This window comes from Scyliorhinus torazame, chromosome 25 (assembly GCF_047496885.1).
Source record: "Scyliorhinus torazame isolate Kashiwa2021f chromosome 25, sScyTor2.1, whole genome shotgun sequence".
NCBI lineage: Eukaryota > Metazoa > Chordata > Chondrichthyes > Carcharhiniformes > Scyliorhinidae > Scyliorhinus > Scyliorhinus torazame.
Window position 1 is genome coordinate 41,152,834 of NC_092731.1, and position 16,563 is coordinate 41,169,396.

General features: G+C 47.8%; 1 long non-coding RNA gene across 1 annotated transcript; it reads right to left on the reverse strand.

The window, feature by feature from the left end:
* Positions 1 to 9,782: 9,782 nt before the first annotated feature.
* LOC140402555 (uncharacterized) lies at positions 9,783 to 13,771 on the reverse strand. The gene is made up of 2 exons (XR_011938167.1): positions 13,665 to 13,771; positions 9,783 to 10,161 (listed from the first exon to the last, which is right to left on the reverse strand). It is a non-coding gene; the product is annotated as an uncharacterized lncRNA (long non-coding RNA).
* Positions 13,772 to 16,563: the final 2,792 nt, after the last annotated feature.

Genomic DNA, 16,563 nt, shown 5'->3' on the forward strand with positions numbered 1-16,563 from the left:
CATGCACGTGCCCTAGCCCCTAAAACTCATCTGTGCCCTACACCCGTGCCAACTTACTCAGTGTCTAATTGTTTGGCCTTACGGGCCCTTTGACTACGTCTACGTGGTTCCCCAGACGGTACAGCAGAACTGGAGGTGGACTCCTGTGATTCCTGCCCTCTGACACGGGATCCCTTTGGCGGCCGTTTCCTGGGGCGTCCTGGCCTAGATGGGCCATGCTGCGGCCCGGGCGACTGGGATGGCGAGCTGCCAGCCTTTCCTGCCCGTTGCCCACCCGATGCACCTGGGACGGAAGGGGGGGAGTCCGAGGTGTCGCGGTGTTCCCGGACCTCCCCTACAGGGGGACCCGGGACGGACCACACCACCTCCTCCTCCCTCGGGGTGCCCGATGGCCCCCAGGCCTCTACATGGGTGGGGGATGCGAACGGACTGGCCATCCCCGACGCCCCCCCGACATCTGGCGCTGCCAGTCCTGGAGGCCCGTGCTGGTGTCGACAGGGGTCTGCCGGTTTGCAGCAATGGAGCCCAGGGGGTTGGCAAATCCTGTCTGTGACAGTGCGACGCCGGCTCGCACATGGCCACTGGTGCCGATGCCCTCAGCGATGGCCTGCTGAGACTGGGCCATGGCCTGCAGAAACTGGGCCATGGCCTGCAGAGACTGGGCCATGGTGTTGAGCACCTCTGCCATCTGGCGCTGGTACTGGGTCATGGCCTCCTGTGAGAGGGCAGCCGTGTCCTGGGCCACAGACGCCGCCTGCATGGAATGCCGCAGGCCTCGCAAACCGTTCCCCATGTCTGACACGGTCGCACCCATTGCCTCCACCGCGGACGCCGCCCGTGCGGTGTCAGCCTGGGTGGCACGCTTGACCGGCACCACTCCCAGCTCCTGGACGCGGGTGGACTCCTCCACCTGGGACTGCAGCCGCCGCAAGCCGGCCGTCACCCTCTTCGCTCGTCTCCGTGTCGGTGGTTGCATCGGATCTAAGTGTGGGTGTGGTAGCTCCAGGAACCCGGGATCCATCTGGGCGGCAGATGTTCGCTTGGGCTGGGCTGCCCTCCGACCGCCCGGCCCCTCTGCTGCTCCTACCTCCACCTGCTGTACCGGGACGGCTGTGTTGTGCGCACCAGTGAGTGTACCAGACGCCTCATCACTAAAGTGCCCAACCGAGGTGAGTGTTTCTGCGATGGTGGAGGGTGTTGGTGACAGCAGTGGCGTTGTGTCGTGCTCTTCATCCCACTCTGGGTCCATGGCACTTTGGGGTGGGGGTTCGTCTCCAACCATCCACTCTGAGTCACTGTCCGGTATTTCGTCTTCTTGTGTAGTGCTGTCCCGGGTAGGGGTGTCCTGGGTAGGGGTGTCCTGGGTAGTGGTGTCCTGGGTAGTGGTGTCCTGGGTAGTGGTGTCCTGGCTCGGATGTGACGGGGGCCGGTGGCTGCCCCCCTCGTCGCTGGGTGGTCGCTCCCGCACGTGACGGGGGTGTCGTCTCCCTGTTGCTCCAGGTCTCTCGTCTCCCGTGGCCTCCGAGGGGCATCCTGCAGGCGGTCTGCATCTGCGGGGATGGGTGCCTGGACGTTTGGTCCTGCGATACACAATGAAGCATGCATGGTTAGACACGCAGGCAGTGATCAGGTGATATGGGGGAGGGGGGCTATGGGGACGGGCTGTTGGTGGCTCACTTGCTCGTGGGGCCCCGACCTCTGCATCTGCAACCTCCCGGTCCTCAGGTCCGCCAGCCAGTTCCAGGGCCCTTTCCTCGTGTTCGGTCAGTGGCCTCTCATCAGCGGGCCCTCCTCCAGTCCTCACATGCTCCCTATTGTTGTGTGCGCGCTTCTCCTGTAGCGGGGGGGGGGGGGGGGGGGTGGTGAGTGGGGGTGGTGGCAGGGGTAAAAGGCAACAGTGTTATGCAGGTATATGAATGCACGCCATCGGTTGCGCGTGTATTGCAGAGGTTAAGGTTAGGGCTGGATTCACTTGGGGATATGGTGGATATGGGGGAGAGCAGGATATGGGGGAGGGGGGATATGGGGGAGGGGGGATATGGGGGAGGGGGGATATGGGGGATGGGGGGATATGGGGAGAGGGGATATGGGGGAGGGGGGAAATTGGGGAGGGGGGATATGGGGGAGGGGGGATATGGGGGATATGGGGGAGGGGGGATATGGGGGAGGGGGGATATGGGGGAGGGGGGGATATGGGGGAGGGGGGGATATGGGGGAGGCTCACCCTGCCTGCTCTGACGAGGTCGATCACCTTCTTGTGGCACTGGGTGCCTGTCCGTGGTGTCAGGGCCACAGCGGTGACGGCCTCTGCCACCTCCCTCCACAGACGCCGGCTGTGGCGTGGGGCAACTCTGCGGCCGTGCCCGGGATACAGGGCGTCCCTCCTCTGCTCCACCGCGTCCAGGAGCGCCTCAATGTCACGGGACTGGAACCTTGGGGCTGAGCGGCGGCCAGCCATCCAGTCAGCTGTTCCGGTCGGGTGTTCCGGTCGGGTGGGGGGGAGCAGCGCGGCCTTATGAGCCGTCACGCCGTGCGGCGCGTATGACGCTGCATGGCATGAACCACGTGCTCAAGCGCGGATCCCGTCACGTCGCTGCTCGCCCATTTCGGGCCGGAGACTTTTGACCCAGTTTTCCGGCATGACGCAAGTCGGATTTGCGCCGTTTTTTGCGCAGATCGGCGATAACGAAAATACAAATTGTTTTTGTATTTCTCGTGGGTTCCGGTATTGTTTATAATATGAAATGAATATGTATCGTGTTTTAAGTAAGGTTGTTATGAAGCCAATGACACGGGTGCCACTAGATTTTGAGGGCATGACAACCCACACAGGGTTAAAAGAGGCATAATCAATGATGTAGTGACTTGACTCAACACAAAACTTCTGTGGTAAAGTCACCAGACATACAAAGGTTAAATGCGAAGGTGGAACAACTTACAGGAATAAGGAAGAGAATATTAGAGAGAGCAGAGAAAGATCGAGCTAGCTTGGGGAAGAGGGCCTGGGTATACAATTGAATAGGACAACAGTGTTAGGGACAAACACTGAGACAATCAACAATAATTAACAAACTCATCGACCGAGAAAGGGAGACAGCCGGAAGGCTCTGACAGGGTAGCTAGGCCACAACCTTGATCTGATCTAAAGGGGGGAGGTGCCTGATTGAATAGACAGCCTGCAACTGGCTAAGCTAGCCGAATGGCAAGGGACGCTGGACAACCGTACTCTGAGGTACCAGAGTATACTCAGCGATCCCCAACTGTAGAATGGACGAAATGACAGGGGTAGAGATGGTCCTGATGATCACTATCATCACACCAGACTCAGGGCCATACCCTCACAACGAACTGGAGGACATTGGAATCATACAGGCTAACCCCTCCCTCAGGTACTATCTCATCGAGACGTCTGCTATACGCAGGGATAATATATGGGATCTCCCTCACGTTGCCCCACCCGGTGGGACAGGGAGAGTTGGACGAATGTGGGTGAATCAGAACTCATGGTTGCGTCTCAGAGATTACACCTGCCTCCGTGCATTTTAAGTTTACGGAGGAAAATGAAATACTGCGTCTCTGCCACGGTAACCTCCTATTGCTATAACTTTTGCACCCCTTCGGCCCACCACCATCGGCCTAGCAAGGATCACTTGGGTTAGGATTATAACTAGCCAGAGATGGTCCCACATCTTGCAGAAACTCTGAGGGAACGAAGACTCAAGATCGGTCAATCAGTTAAGCTTTACCACCGGTTAATGAAAAATTCATGCTTTGAAAAACAAAAAGCAGACAGACACACACAGAGGAACTACTTCAGAGTGAAAGTTAGTGGCAGAGAGTGTGGCACCGTTAGATGAGCTGACTTGAAAACTGCGATGAATAACAACATTTAATGACAGACAGCAGAGTTAGTCAGGGAGGCAGGAATGATTGATATCAAGACATTAAATGTGACATATATGGGGTTGTTTGAGGGGTGATCTTTGAATCACATGCACGCAGAGGCGGATCTACTATGAAACTAATGAAGTTTAAGCTTCAGGGCCCCTAATCCCGGAGGGGCCCCCAAAGCGACTTTTGTCCACATTGCTTAAAACTTTTGGGTCTACTGTATGAGACGGGGTTTTTATAAAAGAATAATATTAATAATATAGTGTAATTCAATACAAAATAATAGTAAAAGTAAAAATTAAAAGGTTATTAAAGTATCATGTAGGCTAGCCGTAAACGAAAAAACGTTCAAATTAAGGGTGTTTCATTCTAAATATATTTAATATAAAATAATTATAAATAATTTAAAACACTATTAACATTTATGACAGAAATACAAACAGTCGATGACGTGTCGTAACAACAAAGGGGATCCGTTGAAAAGGCAATCACGATGCTAACGTGAATTTTCAACGTGATTGCACTCGTGATAGCGATCTAGACAAGAATCTTTTTCAATAAAGTGTTCATAAGGATACAATATTTTAATTACCCCGACTCAAAAATAAATGCTGTATTTAGAAAAGTAAGGCAAGTAATAAAGGTGAAATAGTGTTCGATTAGCCTAAGCCTATTGTTTTTATGAAGAGGTGAACGGAAGGTAGGCTCCGACCGCAAAGCCTAGGCTAATACTATATTACAAGTATTTATGACAAAGTAATAAAAGGGTGAATTTGTGTTAAATTACAGGTGTTTATTGTGAAAAGTGTTCACATAATGGTAAAATTGGGTTCCATTACCTTAGCCTATGTGTTTTGGTGGCCTACTCTTGCCTAACTTAGTCTAGCCTAGTGTAGGCTAGCTTGAACATAGCCTAGTTTAGTCTATTTAGCTTATTTATTATAAATCTTTAAAAATGGTGCTTTACTTTCTGAGAAGGTTTTTTTAAAAACCTTTCTCTGAAAGTAGACCTAAAAAAATGTCCTTTCAAAGCACGCGACAATAGTCGCATGACTCAAATTTTTTGTTGTATATATTTCAACAATGCCAATGTTTGCGAGTCAGTAGCACAGTTATTGTAAAGGTGGAGTGTTGTGGGAAGGTGGCTGTTCTGCTGTGGCTAATGTAATTTTCCCCCCTTTTTAACAGAGGTCAAGACCCTAGAGGAATCACAATGAGTTCATGAAAGTACTTAAGTGGATACCAAAAACGCAAACTCAATGAAATGCGATCTGATGAAATTTCTAAGTGTCAAAAACTAACAAACTATTTTGCAATGTCAAGTTTGTCAACACCTACAGTTGAAATAAGCCAAGCAAATACCATTGAAGCCAGTGATCGTGCACAAACCGTGGGAGCTCTTTCTAGCAATATCCAAACCCATGCATGAAGAATTGATAGAAATCATGGGAAAACATGTGCAAGGTGAAATTGTGAATCAAATCAACAACCTCGACACCAAATACTACTCTATTATTGTTGACTCTACGCCTGACCTGACACATGTTGACCAGCTGGTAATTGTGGTTCGATACTGCTATAATGGAAAACCCTGTGAGAGATTTTTAACATTTTTACCGATAGAAAACCATTCATCCACGACCTTGTTCAACAAAATACAACAAGTCCTACATAGAACATAGAACAATACAGCGCAGTACAGGCCCTTCGGCCCACGATGTTGCACCGAAACAAAAGCCATCTAACCTACACTATGCCATTATCATCCATATGTTTATCCAATAAACTTTTAAATGCCCTCAATGTTGGCGAGTTCACTACTGTAGCAGGTAGGGCATTCCACGGCCTCACTACTCTTTGCGTAAAGAACCTACCTCTGACCTCTGTCCTATATCTATTACCCCTCAGTTTAAAGTTATGTCCCCTCGTGCCAGCCATATCCATCCGCGGGAGAAGGCTCTCACTGTCCACCCTATCCAACCCCCTGATCATTTTGTATGCCTCTATTAAGTCTCCTCTTAACCTTCTTCTCTCCAACGAAAACAACCTCAAGTCCGTCAGCCTTTCCTCATAAGATTTTCCCTCCATACCAGGCAACATCCTGGTAAATATCCTCTGCACCCGCTCCAAAGCCTCCACGTCCTTCCTATAATGCGGTGACCAGAACTGTACGCAATACTCCAAATGCGGCCGGACCAGAGTTCTGTACAGCTGCAACATGACCTCCCGACTCCGGAACTCAATCCCTCTACCAATAAAGGCCAACACTCCATAGCCCTTCTTCACAACCCTATCAACCTGGGTGGCAACTTTCAGGGATCTATGTACATGGACACCTAGATCCCTCTGCTCAGCCACACTTTCAAGAACTTTACCATTAGCCAAATATTCCGCATTCCTGTTATTCCTTCCAAAGTGAATCACCTCACACTTCTCTACATTAAACTCCATTTGCCACCTCTCAGCCCAGCTCTGCAGCTTATCTATATCCCTCTGTAACCTGCTACATCCTTCCACACTATCGACAACACCACCGACTTTAGTATCATCTGCAAATTTACTCACCCACCCTTCTGTGCCTTCCTCTAGGTCATTGATAAAAATGACAAACAGCAACGGCCCCAGAACAGATCCTTGTGGTACTCCACTTGTGACTGTACTCCATTCTGAACATTTCCCATCAACCACCACCCTCTGTCTTCTTTCAGCTAGCCAATTTCTGATCCACATCTCTAAATCACCCTCAATCCCCAGCCTCCGTATTTTTTGCAATAGCCTACCGTGGGGAACCTTATCAAACGCTTTGCTGAAATCCATATACACCACATCAACTGCTCTACCCTCGTCTACCTGTTCAGTCACCTTCTCAAAGAAAAGTCCTGGGTGAACAGAAGCTTTCACTTGAAAGTATCCGTGGTCAGTCCTACGATAATGCACCTAACATGAAGGGCTCAGAGAAAGAGCTGCAAGCACTCTTTAAAAACATTAACAGGTACGCAGACTATGTACCATGTGCAGCCCATTCACTTAACCTTGTTGGAGAAAAGGCAGTATCTACTCTACCTGAAGTTGTTGACTATTTTGGCATTTTGCAGGAGCTGTATGTTTTCTTTTCTGGATCTCCACGAAGATGGGGGATTTTAAACACACAGGGCAATCTACATTTTTCTCTAAAGAGCTTAAGTGTAACTAGATGGCCTGCACACTATGAAGCAGTCCGGGCAATTAAAAATGGATATCTGGGTATTTTACAAACTCTCAAACATATTTTTGAAGACTCAGAAGAGAAGCCTGAATGTAAACGAGATGCAAAGAATTTATACCACAAGTTGTTAAAGCTGGAATATGCTATTTTAACAGTTGTTTGGGAAGAAGTGCTGGATGTTTCAACTAAACAAGTAAGAAACGCCAAACCCCTGGTTTTGATGTATTTGAAGGTTATCTTCTGCTATCATCTTTGTTTTCATTTGTTAAAGAGCTCAGAGAAAATTCAGCCGATAGGATTACACACTGAATCAGACGCAAAAGGTTTGTGTGACGATATCACCTCAAGTTATTCTGATGCTTCCAAACTCATAGTTACAAGGACATTTTCAGATGGAACAAGTGGTATTATTTCTTTGAGAGGAGCTGACAAATTTAGGATAGAAGTTCTATATCAACTCTATGACTGCTGATAATCCAGTTACGCAAGAGGATTGACCCATATGAGCAGATTGCAAAAAGGTTCAAGTTCCCCTCAGAATTGGTGAACAATTCTGAAATTGCTGAGGACAGTATTAAACTTATAATATCGTATTACAAAGATGATATTGACCACAAATTAGTCAACGTGTGTTATCAGTTCAAAAAATATTTGCACCTTAGGAAATCCCAGTGCACAGAAGAAAACACGCCATCTAAAATGCAATGCGCAGAAGTTCTTCAGCTTATTGGTGAGCAACATCTAATTGAAGTGTTCCCCAATATTACTACTGCGCTAAGCTGTGCTTGACAATGCCTATCACGAGCTGTGAAGCAGAAAGGAATTTTTCAAAGCTATCCTTTATAATGAACAAATTTCGGTCTACCATGACTGAAGAGCGCTTAAATTCTTTATGCATATTGTCTCTCGAAAATGACATTGCAAGGAAGCTCTCATATGACAAAACTGTACGTGAATATGTTGCTAGAAAAACCAAAAAAAAGAGTATTTTGTAAAATGTGCTTCATGTAGTATATTCTCATAGGTGTCAAAAATAAAAGATTATATTGACTGTGGTCTTTTCTATGTTTTATTTCTACATTCTATGATGCATCATGCATGTATATAACATTTCCCTAATTTTCACCCCCCCATAACTCGAAAACTATAAGGCATAGGAAATCTTTATTCACACCAGTGGCTTTGACATGTGAGATAACCCAGTACAGCCATTTTAATCAAAATCTGAGATGTAGTGGTTACATTTTTAAACATTTTGTGATTGTCGTGGAACAATCCCATTGAAGAAGATAACAGTGGTTACCCAGACCTCGTTGCTGGTTGCGAAGGGGACCCCATAACAGTTTAGGCTTCAGGGCCCCAAAAATGTAGGTCCGCCACTGCATGCACGGTGTACGTATGGAACATCTGGGACGTTACATGCCCCAAAGGCCGTATTAAAGCACCCTGCAGCCCTCATATCGAATCATTGTGGTCATCTGGGATTCAGTAAACTTCTTCCAGGGCCAAAAGAAGGGACTGTTGGGGGACATTTTCTGATACTGGACTATGATATAGATTCTCGGTGGCCCTGTAACAACATTTTTGCTCCTATATTACTTTTGAATAGTTCTGCTGGGACAAAAGGTACTCATTGGCTTAGATCCCTGTTTAGAAGAGGCAATTTGTAGAAAGAGATAGTGTATACACAATGATTAAGGACACAAAATGGCTGTTAATTATTATAGCAATACTAAATACACAAAATGGCTGAACTTAAGCTACCTCATGAGAAACAGGTGTGTGTCTGTACAGGGTATATTTAAAGAGCCACTGATAACAGCTTCACAGAACAAGGAGTGCAATGTATCCTTGATAAGGCTCAATTTCCACAGCTGCAGACAGGACATATCCTTGTGTTAGTTTTGAATGACTTCTGTTTGAAGTTAGGGGCGGGTAAGACAGCACCCACTTTAACCATTTATGTGATAACTGGGATGCTAAGAAAATTGATTGACTGCATGTAATGGATTGTGATGCGAATATAGTTGATTGATTGTATGTAAATGAGAATACAACTGATTCCGCCCCTTGGATCTGTATATTAACCCAATTCAAACCTTAGCTCAAGTGAGAAAGAGGATTGCGAGACTGCGTAGTCTCCAGATCTTTCTCCCAGGTCTGAAATAATAAACTGCCTCTTTATACTCATCCTCAGGCTTTCATGTCAATATTTTCACCTCTAACAACAGTGTCACTGGTGAGAAGATTCCTGTAGTGAACACAGTTTGGTCTAAAGATTTAAACACTTTGCAATAACTTGGGGCAGGAGTCTGAATGAATGAGAGATTTAACAATATTTACTGGGGGTAATTTTGACCCGGGTGTGAGAGCCACTTTATATCTCTCCCAATTCTTATTTACACTGATTGCAGCAAAGTTGAAATTACCCCACGAGTTGCAGCATTTGTCTCAATGAAGTTGGCAGTTTCAGACTGTGACACCAGGGATGCCTCTTGTCAGCATTTGAGAGCAGAGACGTGACGGCTGCTGCTGCTGTTACACCAGCAGGTGGCAGTGTCGCACCACAAAGTACAAAGAGAACAGCAGGATCCCATACTGTCTGTGAAAGGTCAGAATGTCTGTGCAGAAACTAATTGGACACGCCCCCTGTATCAATAATGAATAAACACTCCCACTCCCAGCATTGCATGCTTCAATCAGTGTATTTTATTTCACCAGAATTGTAAAGTACATTTGAAATGAATTAAAGGTAAAACAGCAACAAAAGCGAGATCTGAGAGAGACTCAGTGAGCAATTAGAAATCAGGGAGACGGCGAGAGAGAAATCCCATCAATCACACCCGGAATATTCTATTGGAGAGATTCTTGTCAGTGTGACTCTTGGTCACATCACCATCACTTCATTGCGAGCTGGAGCTATTAGACGGTCTTACACAGGCTTTGGTCATAATCATAATACTTTGGGTTGTATGAGTGGCTGTGCTTCCTGAAGCACAGAGCAGCTGCAACATCGCAGTTGCAGACCTTCGTACCACATGCTAAACGTGTCAGAGGTGTATCAGCTGAAAAAGAGGAGAGAACAACCAAATATACACAGTGTAAAATATGCACTGTAATGTACACATGAAAACACACACTGGGATATACACACATTAATGTACACACTAATTTGGTGGGTGGGGTTGAGGATGTGAGATTCTGCAACATTGAAAAATCCTCATTGTTGTTGGGTCCTTAATGTTGTGGGTGACCCACAATGGTTGGGGCCCAATAATGTTCTTGAAGCTTCTTAAACAACGGGGCAGCTAACGTCTCAGAATGTCTCTGATGTGCGAATGGCCGTCCTCAAGTTCTGGATGGTCATTAATTTTTAATCTAATACTTTGGTGCTGAGGGGGTGGGTGGGTCTGAAGCAGTGGAGAGTCGTTAACGTGGGTGAGGAAGGGGTGGCCTGGAATCGTCGGCTGTGGATTCTGTCCTTGGTGTTGTCAGGGGTTCCCCAATATTGTGAAACTCCCTAATGCTGTCAGTGATGTGGGCTGCATTCCTTTAATGTATTGGGGGCCCTAACATTGTGGAGTGCCCCTAACATGGTGATTTCTATGGGTGACATAATGAGAGTCCCACCACAGCGAGAAGCAGCAAACTATCTCAAACCTCGATATCGCCACAAATGTTCCCCACCTCGAATCTGGGGAATTGTGAAATATCGCTGAGCGATATTTCTAAACTTGAAACCCAAATTAGTTCAACAAAATTTACTGCGAGGCCGGTGATGTCTGATCCACAGCAACCACATCTTCAGTAAGTGTCCACAGATCGAGGAACTGCATCTCAGAGTGAATGAGCTGGACTCGGAGCTTCAGACAAGAATTGTTATTGCAATGGGCCATTTACCTTTGGAAGAGCATTATACTGAGACAGGACAGGTGATTGATAACAAATTCTTGATAACGGTGAGCTGGTGATAAATATCAGGAGACAGCGTGTACGTGTCTCTGTACTGATTGGATATTATAATTAAATAGGTATTAATCTGTTATAATTGGTTAGTCATTGTTTTATACTCTGCATAATTTCAACCCAATGAATAGTCATAATTGGACATAGATAACTAATGATATGTGATTGGTATGTGCTGAACTCCTGTAACTTAATCTGAAATATAATTGTCTATACAATACTGGAAACAGGGCTGTCTGGTGTGATAGCCGCAAACACCACCAGTCCAGTTCTAACTGTAATAAGGATCTTGTTTATAACTCCATGACACCCCTGGGGAGTGGTTAGGGCTCACTCACTGTCTAAGATGTCATACGAGGCAGGCTCACATTTCTGGCCCTGTTCCCTCCTACCTCACATTGAGGGTGACACCAGGTGGGATGTTCAAGCATCATGGGGGACCTGCCCCACCATCACTCCCCACCCTGCACACCCTCTACATCCAGGCCCAGCCCATTCCCAACACCCTGGAGGTAGAGGATGGCTGCAGGGTCAGAATGTTGGTGCAAAAATGTTTCCTGGTGACGAGAAACATGGGGCTGGAGTCTCCGCCGGCGGGATGCTCCATTTTGCCGGCAGCCCGGGGGTTTGCCGACGGTGTGGGGCTGCCCCACAATGGGAAACCCCATTGAGCGGCCGGCGTAGCGGAGAAACCCGCCGGCGGGGTGAAACAGAAATGTGGCCGGGTGGAGAATTCAGCCCATTGTTGTGCCCTATCACCGATGTGCCACACCCGTGCCAACTTAAGTGGTCTGATAGATCACAGACTCCCTACATTTCAGAAGGAAGTCATTCGACCCATCGAGCCTGCACTTTCCCTCCTGTGTCTGGGTGTTTAATGGTCTCTGGGCTACTCTATGGGACGGAGGTGTGTCTGGAGTGATCTGAAGTCTCCACTGTCACCTCGCATTACCAGTCCTGGAGGCCGACTCTCGTCTGAGGCATGGTCTCGATGCCCTCAACCATGAAGCACTGAGACTGGGACACATGCCCCCGAGACTGGGCCATGCCACTTGCTGCAGGGACATTATTGGGCTCTCACTTGGTTGCCAAGTGCTGACGTCTGTTTCCAAAATTGCGCTTTCCTCAGCCTCGCCCGCTTGATTTGGGGGCGAGGCCCACCTGCTCAAAATGGCGACCCGATAGTGGAATTCTTCGCTATTCCTTGCAAATCTCACCATGCAGAATATGATGGTGCCTGGCCCGGTAACAGGATGCAAATATATACACTGGTTTTTTTAAAATTTAAACTACCAAATTCATTTTCTTTTCAAATTAAGGGGCAATTTAGCTTGGCCAATCTACCCACCCAGCACATCTTTTGGGTTGTGGGGATGAGACCCAGGCAGATACGGGGAGAACGTGTAAACTCCACATGTGATTGAGGGCCGGGATCGAACCCAGGTCTTCGGTGCCATGAGGCAGCAGTGCTAACCACTGTGCCGCCCTCGGATGCAAATAGATCGTAATTGTCCGTGTCTATTCTCCCACTGGTGCCCCATTTCTGTCCGACTCTGGATTCTTTGCAGACGGCCGCTGGAACCAGAGTTCCTGATGCGCGGAGAATCCAGCCCATAGTCTCCCAAACGGAAAGTTCCGGGCCTGGGGTGAAATTCTCACCCAACGGCGCGATGTCTGCCGACTGGCGCCAAAAACGGCGCCAATCAGACGGGCATCGCGCCGGCCCAAAGGTGCGGAATGCTCCGCATCCTTGGCGGCCTAGCCCCAACATTGAGGGGCTAGGCCGACGCCGGTGGGATTTCCGTCCCGCCAGCTGGCGGAAATGGCGTTTGTTGCCCCGCCAGCTGGCGCGGAAATGCGGCGCATGCGCGGGAGCGTCAGCGGCCGCTGTCAGTTTCCCGGCGCATGCGCAGTGGGGAGAGTCTCTTCCGCCTCCGCCATGGTGGAGGCCGTGGCGGAGGCAGAAGGGAAAGAGTGCCCCCACAGCACAGGCCCGCCCGCGGATCGGTGGGCCCCGATCGCGGGCCAGGCCACCGTGGGGGCACTCCCCGGGGTCAGATCGCCCCGCGCCCCCCCCCCCCAGGACCCCGGAGCCCGCCCACGCCGCCTGGTCCCGCCGGTAAATACCAGGTTTGATTTACGCTGGCGGGACAGGCAATTTCTGGGCGGGACTTCAGCCCATCCGGGCCGGAGAATCCAGCGGGGGGTCCCGCCAACCGGCGCGGCCCGATTCCCGCCCCCGCCCAATCTCCGGTACCAAAGACTTCGGCGGGGGCGGGATTCATGGCGGGGGGTCGGAGAATGACGCCCCTGGTCCCTTGAGCATTCCCAATTTTAATCGGTTCACCATTGGTGGCCTTGTCTTCAGGTGTCTGGGCCCCAAGCTCCGAAATTCCCTCCCTCCACCTTTCCGCCTCTATTGAGACATTCCTTAAAACATCTTTCGTCATCTGAACATTGGATGTTTCATTGCCCTAAAGGCACCACATAAATCTAAGTTGTTGTTGTCTCTTGCTGATGTTGATCGATTGAGGGAAGGGAGAGGACAGGGAGTCAGTGGAACTTCCCAAAGTCAAATTGATTTTGTTTGGTGTTTACTTACCGCATCTGGGGACCTCATTTTCACAATGTGTCGAGTACGGTGTAAACAGAGGTTTACATCCCAGTGAACTTTCGGCTTCTCCATAACAGTCATCGTGAACTTGACAGCATCTGAGTGGGTGACAAACAAGAGCTATCATTTCAGATGTAAGTTTTTCACGGAGAGACTGAAACTCAGTCAGGGGCTTAATGATTCCAAACAAGCCTCAGATTGGGTTCCCAACTCTGAAGAATTGTCCTGGAGTTTTCAGGAGCTAAAGATGAATCCTCAGGGAACTCATTTCACATAACTGAGGGGACTGCTGCACTTTAACAACATGGTCTTCTCCTATTATATTTCTTTTTAAAAATAAATTTAGAGTACTCATTTCATTTTATTTCCAATTCAGGGGCAATTTAATGTGGCCAATCCACCTGCTCTGCATATCTTTGGGTTGTGGGGGCGAAACCCACGCAAACACGGGGAGAATGTGCAAATTCCACATGGACAGTGACCCAGGGCCGGGATCGAACCTGGGATCTCGGCGCTGTGAAGCAGCAGTGCTAACCACTGCGCCACCGTACTGCCCTCCTATTTTATTTCAACGGATTTGTTCATTGGAGATAAACTGGGGATGGGAGGGAAAATATGTTTCTGAAAAAACACCCAATCAGATGAAAAAGAGTGGAAATGTCAGACCAATGGCAGCATGGAGGTGGGATGTTTGAGGTGGGAGGTGATATCTTGAACAATCCAGGAGTATATACAATTATTCTTGGTATCATCATCATCAAAGTGATATTTTCTGAAAGAACATGGAGCCCTGCCCACAACAAACATGGAGATTGTCCGAGACAAACATGGAGGCTGCCCACGACAAACATGGAGGCTGCCCACGACAAACATGGAGGCTGCCCACGACAAACATGGAGGCTGCCCACGACAAACATGGAGGCTGCCCACGACAAACATGGAGGCTGCCCCCAAGAAATGTGGCAATAAGCTGCCCATGACAAATATCGAGGCTGTCTATGACCAGCATGGTGGTCTGAAGATTTTGCTGTTTTCCACTTACAAACCAAAATTCAACGACTTTAACTTGCTGCTTTTGTATTCAGGTAGTGGGAGATTACCAGAAATTGTAAGTAACAGCAGAGGTCCAGTTTAATTGGGTCATTTATTCGGGTGACCAGGTTTCCAAAAGTCAAAAGTCGGACACATTGAAAAACCAACCGAGATGATGCTCATGTTGAGTGACCAATGGCAGGAGTCTGGGGAATATGTCCAATCAGAGTTGGATACCCTTTAAAGACTCCCAAATATTGAAGACAGCGGTTATGAGCGACAGACTTCTATTTCAATGGACCCAATCTTCCGAGGAATGACGATCACTGATCATCGGATTGCCACTCCTCTCACACTTACTTCCCTCGCTGCTGGTCTGTGATGTGAAGAGATGCCAACAGGGTGGGTTCAATTTCCGCACCTTCTGGGGTTATCCATGAAGGCCCCGCCTTCTCATCCCTGACCCTCTCCTGAGGTGTGGTGACCCTCAGGTTAAATCACCAACAGTCAACTCACTCCCTCAAAGGGGAAAGCAGCCTATGGCCTTCTGGGATGATGGCAACTTCACCTTTTTCACTTCCCTTGAAGCGGAGCTCAATCTTTCTCACTTGGATCTCTGAACAGGGTCTCCTGGGAAATACTGAGCATAACTGCTCCTGGAGTCGGTGCCTCACGGAGCAGGAACAGCCCTGAATAGTTGCCCAAGTAGCTCCTATAAATTCACCTCAGTAACCCCCATAAAATACCCCAGTAACTCCTACAAATTACCCCAAGTAGCTCCTATAAATTAACCTCAGTAACCCTCATAAAATACCCCAGTAACTCCTACAAATTACCCCAAGTAGCTCCTATAAATTACTCCCAGTAACTCCTATAAATTAACCTCAGTAACCCTCATAAAATACCCCAGTAGCTCCTATAAATTAACTTCAGTAACCCCCATAAAATAGCCCAGTAACTCCTACAAATTACCCCCAGTAACTCCTATAAATTACTCCCAGTAACTCCTATAAATTACCCCAGTAACTCCTATAAATTACCCCAGTCACTCCTATAAATTACCCCCAGTAACTCCTATAAATTACCCCCAGTAACTCCTATAAATTACCCCAGAAACTCCGATAAACTACCCCCAGTAGCTCCTATAAATTACCACCAGTAACTCCTGTAGATTAACCACAGTAACTCCTAAAAATTACCCCCAGTAACTCCTAAAAATTACCCCCAGTAACTCCTATAAATTACCCCCAGTAGCTCCTATAAATTACCCCCAGTAGCTCCTATAAATTACCCCAGTCACTCCTATAAATTACCCCCAGTAACTCCTATACATTACCCCCAGTAACTCCAATAGATGACGCCCAGTAACTCCTATAAATTACCCCCAGTAGCTCCTATAAATTACCCCCAGTAACTCCTATAAATTACTCCCAGTAACACCTATAAATTACCCCAGTAACTCCTATACACTACCCTCAGTAGCTCCTATAAATTACCCCCAGTAACTCCAATAGATGACGCCCAGTAACTCCTATAAATTACCCCCAGTAGCTCCTATAAATTACCCCCAGTAACTCCTATAAATTACCCCCAGTAGCTCCTATAAATTACCCCCAGTAACTCCTATAAATTACCCCCAGTAACTCCTATAAATTACCCCCAGTAGCACCTATAAATTACCCCCAGTAACTCTTATAAATTACCCCCAGTAACTCCTATAAATTACCCCCAGTAGCTCCTATAAATTACCCCCAGTAGCTCCTATAAATTACCCCAGTAACTCCTATAAATTACCCCCAGTAACTCCTATAAATTACCCCAAGTAACTCCTATAAATTACCCCCAGTAGCTCTTA